The 14,902-nt window shown below is 37.6% G+C and overlaps 1 pseudogene; it reads left to right on the top strand.

Annotated features, from left to right (window-relative positions):
• The first annotated feature begins 230 nt into the window (after window positions 1–230).
• Window positions 231–328, top strand: LOC120106264 (annotated as a pseudogene).
• The last annotated feature ends 14,574 nt before the right edge of the window (window positions 329–14,902 follow it).

Here is a 14,902-nt window from a genome sequence, read left to right on the forward strand (position 1 = left end):
TACTAAGGTTGTAAAGGCCCCCCTGTCCAACGCTAGTAGGCTTAGGCAAAGGTTTATTCACTCTATCCCCTGTATCCCATAATTGTGCAGTCTCTGAGAGAGAATCTAAATAATCCCATGCCTCATCGGGTTGCTTTTCCAAAAATAGACCATTACACATAGTCTCTATAAATTGTTTTAATTGTGGAGACAACCCTTCGTAAAAGAAACTAATTGTTCTCCATGTTTCAAACCCGTGATGAGGACAAGAGAGAAGCAAATCTTTAAATCTCTCCCAGCATTCATAAAATGTTTCATGGTCTTTTTGTTGGAAGTTACTAATGTGTCTTTTCAAAAAGTTAGTCCTTTGTACGGAAAAGAATTTTTTCAAGAATTCTCTTTGCATATCCCATGTTCCTAGCGATCTAGGTCTCAAGAGTTCAGCCATGTTTTGGCTTTATCCTTTAAGGAAAAAGAAAACAAGGTCAATTTAAGGACATCTTCCGATACATTTGGCACTCTAAATGTGATGCTAATTTCCTCAAAATCCTTAAGGTGAAGATAAGGGTTCTCAGATTCCATTCCATGATACTTTGGTAGCAATTGAATTACTCCTGGTTTGATTTCAAAGTGTCCTACATTTTCAGGAATAATCATGCATGAAGGTTGACTAGTCCTAGTAGGGTGTAAATATTGTCGAAGTGTCATAACTGGGGGTCTACCTTCATCACCATGGTGACTTCCTACATCATCAGGAAAATTTGCCATCTCAAAAGGTGTGAGATACTGCGAAGGAATTTCAAGGATGTGTCCTAAGGGATGATCTAAAGTTGTACGACTTAATCGACCGGTGTCGTCCCTATTCCACCCTAGCATACAAAGTTTCAGAGTTTATTTATTTATTTATTCTTTTAATGATCACCCCTGATCTTTTCTTAAAGTTTTTATCAATTTTAAACTAGCAATAAGGGTTAATGAGATATGATAATAATAAAATTCTGATTCTAAAAAAAAAAAATTTAAACACAGAAAATTCAAAACAGACAGCAGCAAGGTTTCAGATTAATATAATGGTCATAAAAGTATCAGAATGTCAATCAGACCATTCCGATGAAAGGAACACAGGTCCTGCACCCGACGACCAAATTTGAATCCAATCAGACGGTGAATTACTCAGATATCAGAGTTTGATGCAGACTGTGCAGGGAATAAAAAAACAGTAATAAAGATTCAATTTTTTTTTTTCAAAAGAAAAATACTAACAAATCAACTAAAAATTAACTCTAAAAATATACTAATAAATCAGCCGTTCCCCGGCAACGGCGCCAAAAACTTGATGCAAAAATAAAATTGTTCTCCCAAGTGCAGGAGAATCGCACAAGTAGTAAATTCTCGGGAGTCCGAGGTCGAATCCTCAGGGAACGAAATGTATATGAGATTATTTAATATAATTTTAGATTAATTAATTCAATAAATTTGTGGATTAAAATTATGTTTTGATTTTCAGAAATTAAAATCGGAGAACAATATAGCAATAAACAAAGTTTAATAAAATAAAGATGGTAGGGATCTGGAATCCCCCTTGACGATATTGCACCCAAGAAATAAACTCTATGGTTCTTGATTAAAAATGAATGGTAGGATAGATCTAATCATGGTATATGTTTCATGAACATATGAACTCAATTTCTAAGCATTCGTCGTGCTTTCTACGTCTACGACGAATCAAATAATAAAGCAATCCATATATCAATAATCATAATCCATTTAAGAACTATCTACGAAATAACTATGCATGGATCAAAAACATATCAGTAAATATGATTCATTGAAGGCAAAAGTTTAGAGTTTACTTCAAAGAGCAATACATCAAAGATTCCTCCATCTCCCTCCTAAGAAATCAGCCACCCATTTTAAAAATTAGTCCCCCTTTCATTTTCCCCTTTTCCTTTCTTTCTTTTTTTCTTTTCGGAAACAGGGGAGGCCCTGTTTCCCTTTCTCTTTTTTTTTTCTTTTGACAGAGGGCCCTCCTCTGTTTCTTCTTTTCTTCCGAATGAGGGATACCTCCTCCCAGCCGAGAGAGCCCTCCTTTTAAAATGCGATGAGTCCCTGATCTCCCGGAATACGTGGAGATGCCGAGTATCCCGGACGCGAGAAGCTCGGACGTGGATGGATCGCGATCTTCGCGGGATGCACGCGGACGCTGGGAGCTTCGCGGGTGGATCGTTGGAGATTCGAGAGGAGCTGGGATGCGTGGACTGCTGAGAACTGGGAGAACCTGGGACGCATACGCTGAGATCACGGACGCGGGATGTCTGGGAGAGGCTGGATCGCGGTGGATTTTTGCACGCGGACGGCCGGGACTTTGCTGGGATGCGGGATCTTCGAACACGGACGGCTGCAGGATGTTGGGAGGTTGGGTAGCGAACGGATGAGCTTGAGATGGAGCTGGGACACGGAGACTGCGAGGAAGACGGAAGGCTGGGAGCTGATGTGGCTGGAACTCCAAAGAAGCTGGAACGGAAGCTGGTTCGGATGCGGAGGATCGCAGATGCTGAGATGCGTGGGAGAACTGGGATGTATGCTCTGACTTGCGGGAGAAGCGGAAGGAAGCTGAGATCTGGGACTCCTGCGGGATCTGGTGAAGGCTGAAAATCGTGGTGGATGCTGGGAGCTGATCACACGCGCTGGGACGCGGCGGAATCGCCACGGACGGCCGGATGTTGGACTCGGGACGCTGAATGCTTCGTGGACGCACGAGAGAAACACTTGATCGCAGGTTCCAAGAGCTGGGAGAAAGGCTGATCGCGGCATGATTTGATCACGGATCCTGAGACGCGGACGGGTCTTGAGAGGGCTGATGTGGCTCACGGATGCGGACGTGGAAATGCTCGAGATGCATTGTGGATGGCTGAATCTGGGCTCTGTTCTGCAGTTAGGAAGATGCATTCTTTTAAGATGAATTTATATAAAATAATGATAAAAATTATAATAAGTGCTAAGGATAAAATATTTAATCATGCAAATGTTAACACCTATTATTTATCATTATTTTGCTAGCATTAGGCTAAGTTAATGGGTATTTAGATCGCACTTTTGTGCTCTCATCACACACTAGAAGGAGGTCAAGTTCAGCTGTCCACTTCATCGCAGCTTCAGTCTTCTACGAGCCCAGCGTGTGACCCCTCATCCCAGCAAAGATCCAGCTTCCATCCGCTTCTTTCGAATCTGAGTTCATCCGTTCGCGTCCCAAGCTTCACAGCAACCGAAGTCCCAGCTTCTCCTAGCGTCCGCGTCTTCCAGCCTTCTCCCTGCGCCCCGACCTCATCCAATGCAGCCGTCTGCAAGCATCTTCAACCGAGCCCGTCACACGATTCCAAAGCCCTGCTCCCAACTTCCATCCAAGTCCGCTCCTCCCGCAAAGTTTCCACACTCCAGCTCCTCTCAGATCTCCAACGATCCAGCTTCTCCCAATCCATTCCGAGTCCACATGTTCAGCCGAGTTTCCAGCATCCCGTATCTCAGCATCTGTTCACGTCCGCGGCTTCCGTCTTCCTCGCAGTCCACGCGTCCCAGTTCCAACGATCAAGCCATCCGTTCAGCATCCCATGAAGCATCTCATCCGCATCCGTCCACGTTCAAGCTTCCGCGCCTGCATCCTAGAGCTTCCCAGCCATCCACGGTTCAGCTTCCACGCATCCTAACCGATCCCTAGCATCTACGATCACAGCACATCCCAGCAGCCTCCCGGATTCGCAATCATCCGAGTCCCAGTTAGGTTTCCGCGTCCGATTCTCCCGCATCCACAGCCTCATCCAGCCGACGTGTCTCCACCACGTGCGAATCTCTCGCGTCCCCTTCCAAATCCCAGCCGTCCGCGCCTATTCCCGTGCAAGCTGGAGGGTTCTCACGAGCTATATGAGGCTCTCTCAGTTGGGGAAGAAGGTAGCTCTCATTTGAAAACAAAGAAAAAAAACAGAGGAGGAGAGAAACAGGGGAGGCCCTGTTTCCGAAAATAAAAAAGAAAAAAAAAGGGAACAGGAACAGGGGAGACTTTCATATTGATGGCCGGCTAATCCTTTGGTCTAGGGTAATGGGAGAACCCTTGACTTGTTACTTTCTTGGAGTAAACTCTAAACTATTGTTCTATTCAATTTAGATCTTTTGATATGTTTTGGTTTCTTGCTTGCCTATGTTGTAGATAGTTCTTTAATGGTTTATATCTATTGATGCATGGATTACTTTATTATTTGATTTGTCGTAGACATAACCGGCACGACGAATGCTTAGAAATTGAGTTCGTGTATTCAAACAATATATTCCATGATTAGATCTATCCTACATTTGAACTTTTAAATCAGAAACCGTAGAGTTTATATCTTGAATGTATTATTGTCAAGAGGGATTCCGGATCCCTAACCATCTCTTTATTATCGAACTTAATCTATTAATTAGTTTCTCTAAACTTCAAAACATCATCTTAATCCACATATTGATTGAATTAATTAATCTAGAATTATATTAAATAATCTTAAATATATTTCGTTCCCTGAGGATTCGACCTTGGACTTCCGAAATTTTACTACTTGTACGATTCTCCTGCACTTGGGGGAACAATTTTATTTTTACATCAGGCATGACAAAGACTAGCCCATGCTGCCCTCAGCTTCACCCCAGAAATAGAAATGTCAAAGATCTGACACCCGCCTCTGATCACGAAGCAATCACCCCTCCTCCTACCACCATCCAACACGCATCCGTCAAAGTTGACCTTGAAGTGGACATCCTTTGTTTATAGACCACACGGTTAGCCCTCCTAGTATCCTAGCGATAAGTGTAAGCCAAGTATTTATCTACACTAAAACAAAGTACTTTGAAACAGTTTGGAATGATTTGGAAACTTAAAATGATCCGTTTGAAATTTTTAAAAGTTAAGGAGTGCCCCTCGGAAATGCCCAATGTTGAGGGTGTCACTTTATTTTTTTTTATTTTTTTTGTGAAATTTCTATGACTCCTTTACAAATTGAAACAAGAACTATTTATGACACAACATCCTCTACTCTTATATCAAAAGAGAAAAAATTAATGGATAAAGATGATCATATATAGAGTAAATTGGATGGTTGTTCTCAAGTTACACCTCCAGGGGGGCTATTTTCTTTTGAACTTTTTGATGGCTCCGAAGCACCAAGAGTATGTTACAAGTTAATTCGATACTTCATTTATAAGTCTGTTACACTCAGTATATTTATATAAATGCATTTCATTGTTTATTTGGATGAATCTAACCTTGAGTTGCAGCAAAGTGTGGATTGAGTCGACCCCAAGGTTGATTGGGTCGACCCCAGCACATCAAGAAAGCATTTGGCACACTTCTGTAAAAATGGCACAGATGAACAGTAAGTTGGGTCGACCCAAGGAAAGCATGAGTCGACCCAAACTTCAAGCTTCTCAACAACTCAGAAAAATGGTTCTCTGGAAATACTGAGAGGGTCGACCCAAGATGAAGTTGAGTCGACCCAAGCTTGAGTCGACCCAAACCCTGAGAGGGTCGACCCAAAGGCAATGGCAGAACAGATAACAGAAAAGGTTCTCTGGAAACCCTGAGAGGGTCGACCCAAGAAGAAGTTGAGTCGACCCAACTGAACCTTGAGTCGACCCAAAGAAATGTTGAGTCGACCCAAGTGAAGGAAGGCTGAATTGCAAGTTTCTGTGGTTCTGAGAGGGTCGACCCAAGGAAAGGTTGAGTCGACCCAAGTGAAAGTTGGGTCGACCCAAGGACAGGTTGAGCCGACCCAAACACGGGCAGAAGCATGACGGCTAGTTCTGCAGAAGTACTTTTTGTCCTTCCAACAGTGAATAACAGCTAGTTTTTGAATTCTAACCATTGGGGCTTGTCCAATGGATGAAGAAAACTATTTAAAGTGGTACTATTCATCAGAGAGATTATCCTTTGGCAAGAATATCAAAGAGTACACAAGAAAGATAAAGTGCCCTAATCTTCTTCATCCAAGTGCTTCATTCAAGAGTCAAAAGAAAGTGGTTGAGCAGATTCCAAGAGTCATTAAGAGCTCCATCCACCCTTGAAGAGTGAAGCATCCTTGACAAAGAAGAGAGAAGTCACATCAAGCGATAACTATTCTCTAAACTCTTCTTTGTAGATTATATTGTTATATTTGCTCATCTAGGAGCTTAAATCTTCTTACTTTGTTTATTAAACTCCTTGTAAAGGTTAGTTGGTTAGCCCGCAAAACCAACGGAATAGGTTGATTGGTGAACCCGTAAAACCAATTGTAAAGGTTCGTTGGTGAGCCCGGAAAACCAACATAGGTTCGTTGGTGAGCCCGTAAAACCAACATAGGTTTTTGGTGAACCCGGAAAACCAAAGTATAAAGGTTTTTGGATTGTGAGCCCGGAAAACAATCCAACTGTAATCCGCGGGATTATAGTGAATTCCCAAGGAGTCGCTTGGGGAGTGGACGTAGGTGCTTAGGAGAGCACCGAACCACTATACTTCTTGTTGTTTGTATTGTGATTTGTTTAATTCCACTAACTCATCAATTAACATAAGTAAGATAGTTAAAATTAAGAAAAACCAATTCACCCCCCCCCCCCCCTCCTTGGCTTGTCACCTTGGGCAACAAGTGGTATCAGAGCAAGATGCTCCAATAGTACTTATTGATCTCACAATCAAGAGTTAAAGATCATGACAACCCAAGTGGGATGTTCTATGAGTGAGGGGCAATCCACAAATAGACCTCCTCTATTTAATGGCACAAATTACACATACTGAAAAGCTAGGATGAGGATATTCATTCAAGCTTTAGACTATGAATTATGGTACATTATTACTAGAGGACCTCACACACCCACACTTAATATAGAGGGCACTATCATACCCAAACCAAAAATGGATTGGAATGAAAGTGATAGAAGATTAGCACAATTAAATGCAAAAGCAATAAATGTGCTATTTTGTGCATTAGATGATAGTGAACTTAATTGCATATCTTTTTGCACAACTGCTAAGGAAATATGGAATATGCTTGAAGTTAAATATGAATGCACTAACAAATCTGAAACATCATGTGTAGAAAAAGAGCAGCATCATATTGCAAATTCATACTTAATGGCACATGAAGATGAGATATATGAGGTACATGCTAAAACTAAAAATGATTTTACATTTGATGAACTTCATGATGTCTTTTCTGATTTGTATTTAGAACATAAGAAACTTATTTGTAGGAACAAGAACTTGAAGAATGAAAATCAAATCCTAATAGATGAAAAACTAAAACTGACTAATGAAATTGAAATCTTAATTAAAGAAAATAGAGAACTAAATCAGAGAAATCAACTTCTCACTGAAAGCCATGATAAACTTAAGAAAAATAATGAATTGCTTTCAGAAATAATGAAAAATTAACTAAAGAAGTTGATAATTTGAAACCTACCGTTGAAAGATTCACTCTCAGCTCCGAAAAACTGAATTCAATGATAGAAAATTCAAGAGCTGTATATGACAAAGCTGGATTGGGATATCAACCTTGGTACACTCAAAAATCTTTCGAGAATATATTTCTTAAATCCTCCACTATTCATCCTAAAACAATTTTTCACAAATCTGGTGGAACTAATAAACAGAAACAGAAAACTGAAAATTCATTATCTGTTTTTGCTAAATCTATGTTGTTTAAATTTAGCAAGAGTATGCAGAAGTATATTGCTTGTAATCCTAAAACCTGCAAACTAAGAGACAAAATGGTAATTAAGAGAATATGGATTCCAAAAGAAACAATTATAGCTAATCTGCAAGGACCCAAAAGAGCTTGGGTTTCTAAGTTGAAAACATGATCATTTTTAGCAAATGTGTCTAGCTACCCAAGATTCCAATGAAAGATGCTATCTGGACAATGGGTTCTCTAGACACGTGTTAAAGAATGGAACTTAAAATATAATTAAGAAGAGTGACCAAAATGGAAGAAATAATGAAATTAGTAATCCTTGCATCCTCTCATATTGAAATTGTAGCTAGTATTAATCATTTCTGTGATATAAGTGATACTTTTGGTATGAAAAGAAAATATATCCAAATCACTCCATCTTCCTATATTATGCTTCAGTTATTGATGGATAATTTACTTAATCAATACTCTTAGAATAACTCTTTGAATTCTCTATATACTTGATTGAGAGTTATTATCCTCGGCATTATCTTCTATTGATCATAAACACAAGAATGTCTACTTGGTATTTTTTTTTTAATATATACATTAAGAATACCAAGATTAAATAGACTAGTTTTGGCATATAAAATCGACTCATACTAGTATGGACTTAATCTCAAAAGACCTTGTCATTGGTTCACTTAGATTAATTTTTGCAAGGTCAAAGTTTGCTATGTATGTCATCTAGAAAAACAAACTAGAATCATTTCTAAATCTGAAAATATTGTTTTCACCTTTAGCCTTTGAAAATTCTCCATAAGAACTTATTTGGATCTCTAGGATTGTGAACCTAGGAGATAAGCTTTCTGATTTTGTAATTGTGGATAATTCTCAAAGCTAATATTGGTTTTGTTCTTGGCACTTAAATTGAAATATTTTCTGCATTAGCACAAACTTACAAAAGATTTCAAATGAAAAAGGTTTGCAATTTGTTAATAAGATTTGCATGGAAAATAATATTGAATACAATTATTTTTGCACCAAGAACACTATTGCATATAGGGGTTATAAAAATAGAACCTTGATTGTGTAAGAACAATGCCTTGTGATAGCAGTTGATTAATGCTATCATCACAACTTGTCATATTATAAGGTTTCTATTAAATCTATTTTTGAAGAAAACCCTATATGAACTAATGAAAAACAGAAAATCAAATGGTGCATACCTTCATGTTTTTCAGTTATACATATTATGTTCTCAAGAATGAAATATATGCCAAATCTGATAAAACAAGTGCTTCTTTGGATATTACTCTTTAAGCAAGGCATACAGAGTATTCAATAAAAGAACTCTTGTAGTCGAAGAGTCAGTTAATATCATATTTGATGAGTCTGACAGTGAGTCTGCTAGGAAAGAAAATATTCTTGATGATGATACAGGAATTATTAACCTTGAAAAGTTGAATATTGATGACGTGCCAATCCAAGATAAGGGAGATGATTGCGTGCCACCACAATCTCAAAACTTGCCAAAGGAATGGAGATAAACAAGGAAGGAGATTTTCATTGACCAAAGTTAGTCCACAAGAAAACTCTTATAGAAGATTGGCATGAAGAAGGTATGTCTATGACCCCATCTTGTAGAATTTGAAAAGGATGAGCAAAGTAGATCTATTGTTTTAAAGCTGTATTGAAGCATGATAGAATAATTATTTTATCATACAGCTAGTAGACCAGATTGTATGCTCATTATGTGCCCTTATGCAAGACTTCAATCTAACTCTAATGAATTATATTTTATTGATAACAAATGAATCATAATCTGAATTTTGATAGAAATAATTGTTTAAGGCAATTTGATCAAAACTTAGCTAGCATGCCTTATTGACAATTATCTTAAGCAAATAGAATCTAAGCTAAATTGATTTTGAAAATAAGAAATTGATTTGATCTTGATGAATCTTTCTGTTGCCTCACATGCTTGTCCTTGAACCATCTTGGTTAATGAAACTATCTTTTTAGTTCAAGTGATATGTGCTTGCTTATATTTAGGCAATCTCTTGAGTAAAGTGACTCAACATTCAACTATTGTCATATCTTATATTGAGTCATCTAGTTAAAAATATGTTGGATGAATATTTTGTATCTTGAAGAAACTAATAACTTTCTTTCAAGAAAGAAAAGAAGTTTGTTAATAATGCAGGATCCTTGAGCAAGAAAATGAGAGATTTCAACTTGAAGGACACCTCCACATAAGATACAATAAACATTCACATGCAAACAAGAGAGAGGACCTTCTTCAGCCAAACGTTCACACATAAGAAATCTAGTTTGACTTGAAGAATATAGAATGAATCGGTAATTTTAGATACCTCTCTCATAAATTAGCTGAGCAATGTCAATAACTTAAATCTTATTGTGGCATGGTTAAAATCTTTAATTATTAATTTCTTGATATCATGTCTATATATGTATTAATTGACTTATGCTTTTAGAAATTGATTCATGGTTTGCTCAAACTAAAATGTTCCTTTGCCTATATCATAACCATGAAATACACAAGTATATGCTTAAAATGCTGATTTGAATTGACTTGTGAGAAGCTATGAATTCTTGAGCATAATGAAAATGTTGTTTGCATGATATACATCTATATGATACATAAGATTATTTCTTTATTCTGCTCTTTCATGTAAATTACTTGAGAATAACAAAAAGAGAGAGAGATAAAGAAAAGAAAATGGATATTATTCAAGAGAAGTAAAATCTAAGTAAAGGCAAATACTTCAATGTTAAGGAAAAGCAAAACAAGCATAATACATTCGGCACATTTGTGAGACTTGTGAAAGGGATAAAATCCGTAATTAATTACACTTAAATAGGGAGAGTTTGAAGTGAACATTTTAACATTTCTATCTTGCTCATCATAGGGATGGTGCCAATGGGAAGGCTAATGGTAGTACCCGGCACTATTTGACCCAACTATTCGGTGTAGGATATATTAGGGACGGCACAAGAGGGATGCTAGTGGTAGTACCTCGTGCCCCTTCCAACTCCACCGGATAGGGAGCAAATAGAGTATAGAGCATAAGAAGGTAAAAATGAAAGACAAAGTAAATGAAAGTATATAAGAAGAATCAAGTCAAATTTTTTAATCACTTGAAAACACACTTTAAGGATGAAATCAGTGCAAGATTATATTTAAATAGGGAGAGTTTATTTGAAAAGAATTGATTTTGATCCTTGACGTGCTTGTTCTTAATATTTTAATGCATGACTTAACACATAATATATTTTGCATGTGGCATGATGTTTTGAATTATGGGTTCTCAATATTTTGTAATGCTCCATGCTTGGATAAGTTGATTGAAATATGTTTTAACTTTGCTCACAAGTCTTTGCTTCACCCTTGCCTCAAACTAACTTGTGTTCCAATGCTTGAATGTTTGAAATACTACATAATTTTTTTTTAAGTAATATTAAAAAAAAAAATTCAGTTTTATCATTCATGATTATCTTTGAAAGTTAAATAGATTTACAAAAAAAAAAGGTATCTTCATTCATCAAACTAAGTATACAAAGGAAATACTAAAAAAGTTTGGGAATGAAAATCATAAGGGAGTAGGCACTCCAATGAATCCTACTAATAAGCTAGACAAAGATGAGAAAGGAAAGAGTATTGATATTAAGCTTTATAGAGAACTAATTGGATCCTTACTTTACCTTACTGCTAGTAGACCAGACATCGTGTTTAGTATAGGAATATGTGCTAGATACCAATCAGATCCTAAGGAGTCACATTTAAGTGCTGTTAAAAGAATCCTTAGATATTTAAGAGGAACTACGAACATAGGATTATGGTACTCAAGAGACTCCTGTCTAGATTTGTTTGCATACTCAGATGCTGATTTTGCTGGATGCAAATTAGATAGGAAGAGCACTAGTGGAACATGTCAATTCTTAGGAAACAACTTAGTATCATGGTTTAGCAAAAAGCAGAATTCAGTGGCACTGTCAACAGCTGAAGCTGAATATATAGCTGCTGGCAGTTGTTGTGTTTAAGTACTATGGCTTAAGCAACAACTAGAGGACTATGGAGTTAAGCTAGATAACATTCCTATTAAGTGTGATAATACTAGTGCCATCAACCTCACTAAAAATTCGGTTCAGCATTCTAAAGCCAAACACATAGAAATAAGATATCATTTTATTAGGGATCATGTGCAAAATAGAAACATATGTATTGAGCATATATGCACTGAAAAATAATTAGCTGACATATTCACAAAAACCTTGAGTGAAGATAGATTCTGCACGCTAAGGAGGGAATTAGGCATATGTGATCCTTTTTATTGAAGAGATATAAAAGGGAGCAAGCAGTCTCATGATACATTCCTCCCATTTCTAAAAACCCATGAAACATGAGTCAAACTTGTAATCTATAGATTCTTTACTCATGTATCATTGTCCCAGAAAGAATTTGTAAGGATTGGAAGCAAGAAAAATTTTTAGAAGCGAAAAGAAAGAGAAAGGAAAAATTTCTGAACTTGGGTCGACCCAACCCAGAATAGGGTCGACCCAACGTTGAGTCGACCCAAGAAAATTCTTGAGTCGACCCAACGTCGGGACCCCACTGTTAAAAGGAGGACCCGTGAGCTATCTAGGGCACTGTTTACCCTTTGTCCTCTTTCGAAAACCCTATTCCCCACTCTCAAATCTTCTCCAATCATCTCCAAACAGTAGATTACTTCAAGATCTTGGAGAAATGGGACCCAAGAGAGCCGTAGCCAAGCGATCCGGGAGAGTCTCACGATCTTGTTTAGAGCCTAGGATATGTATCTAGTTCTCATATGTATTTTGTGTTGATCATGTATTTTGAACCTTGATTGAGGAACATTGTATTTGCTTTTGTTTTTCGCATTATTGTACTAAAATGTTCCTATTTTGATCAATGAAGTTTAAATATTTGTTATTTATTGTATCTATTCCCATGCACCTATTTGATGATAACAAAAAGGGGGAGAAGTAAAGAAAGAGAAATAAGTTGTGTAAGAAAAGAGAAATAAGTTGTAAAACAAATTGAAAATTATAATAGGAAAGCATATACATTTAAAGGGGAGCAATTTGTAACAATGAAAATGATCAAATCTAAAATTTCTAAAATTTCAGAATTTGGCACATAGAATTTCAGAATTTGGCACATACCGTTCACACCACGATACATAACCTGAAACTCATGCTTTATCTCAAATTTTTGGAGTTTCATCTTTAATGAAATATAAATGAAAGGGGGAGCAATTCAAAAAGTTAAATTGGAAACATTTGAATGATATAGGGAGAGACTTCACTCTCATATTTGAAAAGCTGAAATTCAGCAATTTGAGCCCTTTTAAAAAAACTGATTTTAAGATAAGTATCAATAGGCTCATACTCTATATTTTGTAATCATCAAAAAGGAAGAGATTGAGGATGATAGTGTTATTTTGATGATTAACAAGCAATAATCAAGAGTATGTTATAAGTTAATTCGATACTTCATTTATAAGTCTGTTACTCTCAGTATATTTGTATAAATGCATTTCATTGTTTATTTGGATGAATCTAACCTTGAGTTGCAGCAAAGTGTGGATTGAGTCGACCCCAAGGTTGATTGGGTCGATCCCGGCACATCAAGAAAGCATTTGGCACACTTCTGCAAAAATGGCACAGATGAGCAGTAAGTTGGGTCGACCCAAGGAAAGCATGAGTCGACCCAAACTTCAAGCTTCTCAACAACTCAGAAAAATGGTTCTCTGGAAATACTGAGAGGGTCGACCCAAGATGAAGTTGAGTCGACCCAAGCTTGAGTCGACCCAAACCCTGAGAGGGTCGACCCAAAGGCAATGGCAGAACAGATAACAGAAAAGGTTCTCTGGAAACCCTGAGAGGGTCGACCCAAGAAGAAGTTGAGTCGACCCAACTGAACCTTGAGTCGACCCAAAGAAATGTTGAGTCGACCCAAGTGAAGGAAGGCTGAATTGCAAGTTTCTGTGGTTCTAAGAGGGTCGACCCAAGAAAAGGTTGAGTCGACCCAAGTGAAAGTTGGGTCGACCCAAGGACAGGTTGAGCCGACCCAAACACGGGCAGAAGCATAACGGCTAGTTCTGCAGAAGTATTTTTTGTCCTTCCAACAGTGAGTAACGGCTAGTTTTTGAATTCTAACCATTGGGGCTTGTCCAATGGATGAAGAAAACTATTTAAAGTGGCATTATTCATCAGAGAGATTATCCTTTGGCAAGAATATCAAAGAGTACACAAGAAAGATAAAGTGCCCTAATCTTCTTCATCCAAGTGCTTCATTCAAGAGTCAAAAGAAAGTGGTTGAGCAGATTCCAAGAGTCATTAAGAGCTCCATCCACCCTTGAAGAGTGAAGCATCCTTGACAAAGAAGAGAGAAGTCACATCAAGCGATAACTATTCTCTAAACTCTTCTTTGTAGATTATATTGTTATATTTGCTCATCTAGGAGCTTAAATCTTCTTACTTTGTTTATTAAACTCCTTGTAAAGGTTAGTTGGTTAGCCCGCAAAACCAACGGAATAGGTTGATTGGTGAACCCGTAAAACCAATTGTAAAGGTTCGTTGGTGAGCCCGGAAAACCAACATAGGTTCGTTGGTGAGCCCGTAAAACCAACATAGGTTTTTGGTGAATCCGGAAAACCAAAGTGTAAAGGTTTTTGGATTGTGAGCCCGAAAAACAATCCAACTGTAATCCGCGGGATTATAGTGAATTTCTAAGGGGTCGCTTGGGGAGTGGACGTAGGTGCTTAGGAGAGCACCGAACCACTATACTTCTTATTGTTTGTATTGTGATTTGTTTAATTACACTAACTCATCAATTAACATAAGTAAGATAGTTAAAATTAAGCGAAACCAATTCACCCCCCCCCCCTCCCTCTTGGCTTGTCACCTTGGGCAACAGGAAATAAGCTAAGTCAAAATCTTATATGGATTCTTTTGATTTACGTACTATATTTAGCATATGTTTAATTCTATAACAACCATGCATCAATAGGTCTTGGGTACTTTTACGGAGCTAAAGAATCCAGAACATGCATTATAGATAGCTTTCTTGGATGGGGTCTTGAGTTGATGCAAATTATGGATCAATTTATAGAAAAACTTAACGATCAAATTTAGACAAGTGTAATGACTAGACATTTTTGACGAGGCTCTGAGTTATTACAGATTATAGGTCAATTTATAGAAAGCCT

This window comes from Phoenix dactylifera, unplaced genomic scaffold (assembly GCF_009389715.1).
Source record: "Phoenix dactylifera cultivar Barhee BC4 unplaced genomic scaffold, palm_55x_up_171113_PBpolish2nd_filt_p 000510F, whole genome shotgun sequence".
Lineage (NCBI taxonomy): Eukaryota > Viridiplantae > Streptophyta > Magnoliopsida > Arecales > Arecaceae > Phoenix > Phoenix dactylifera.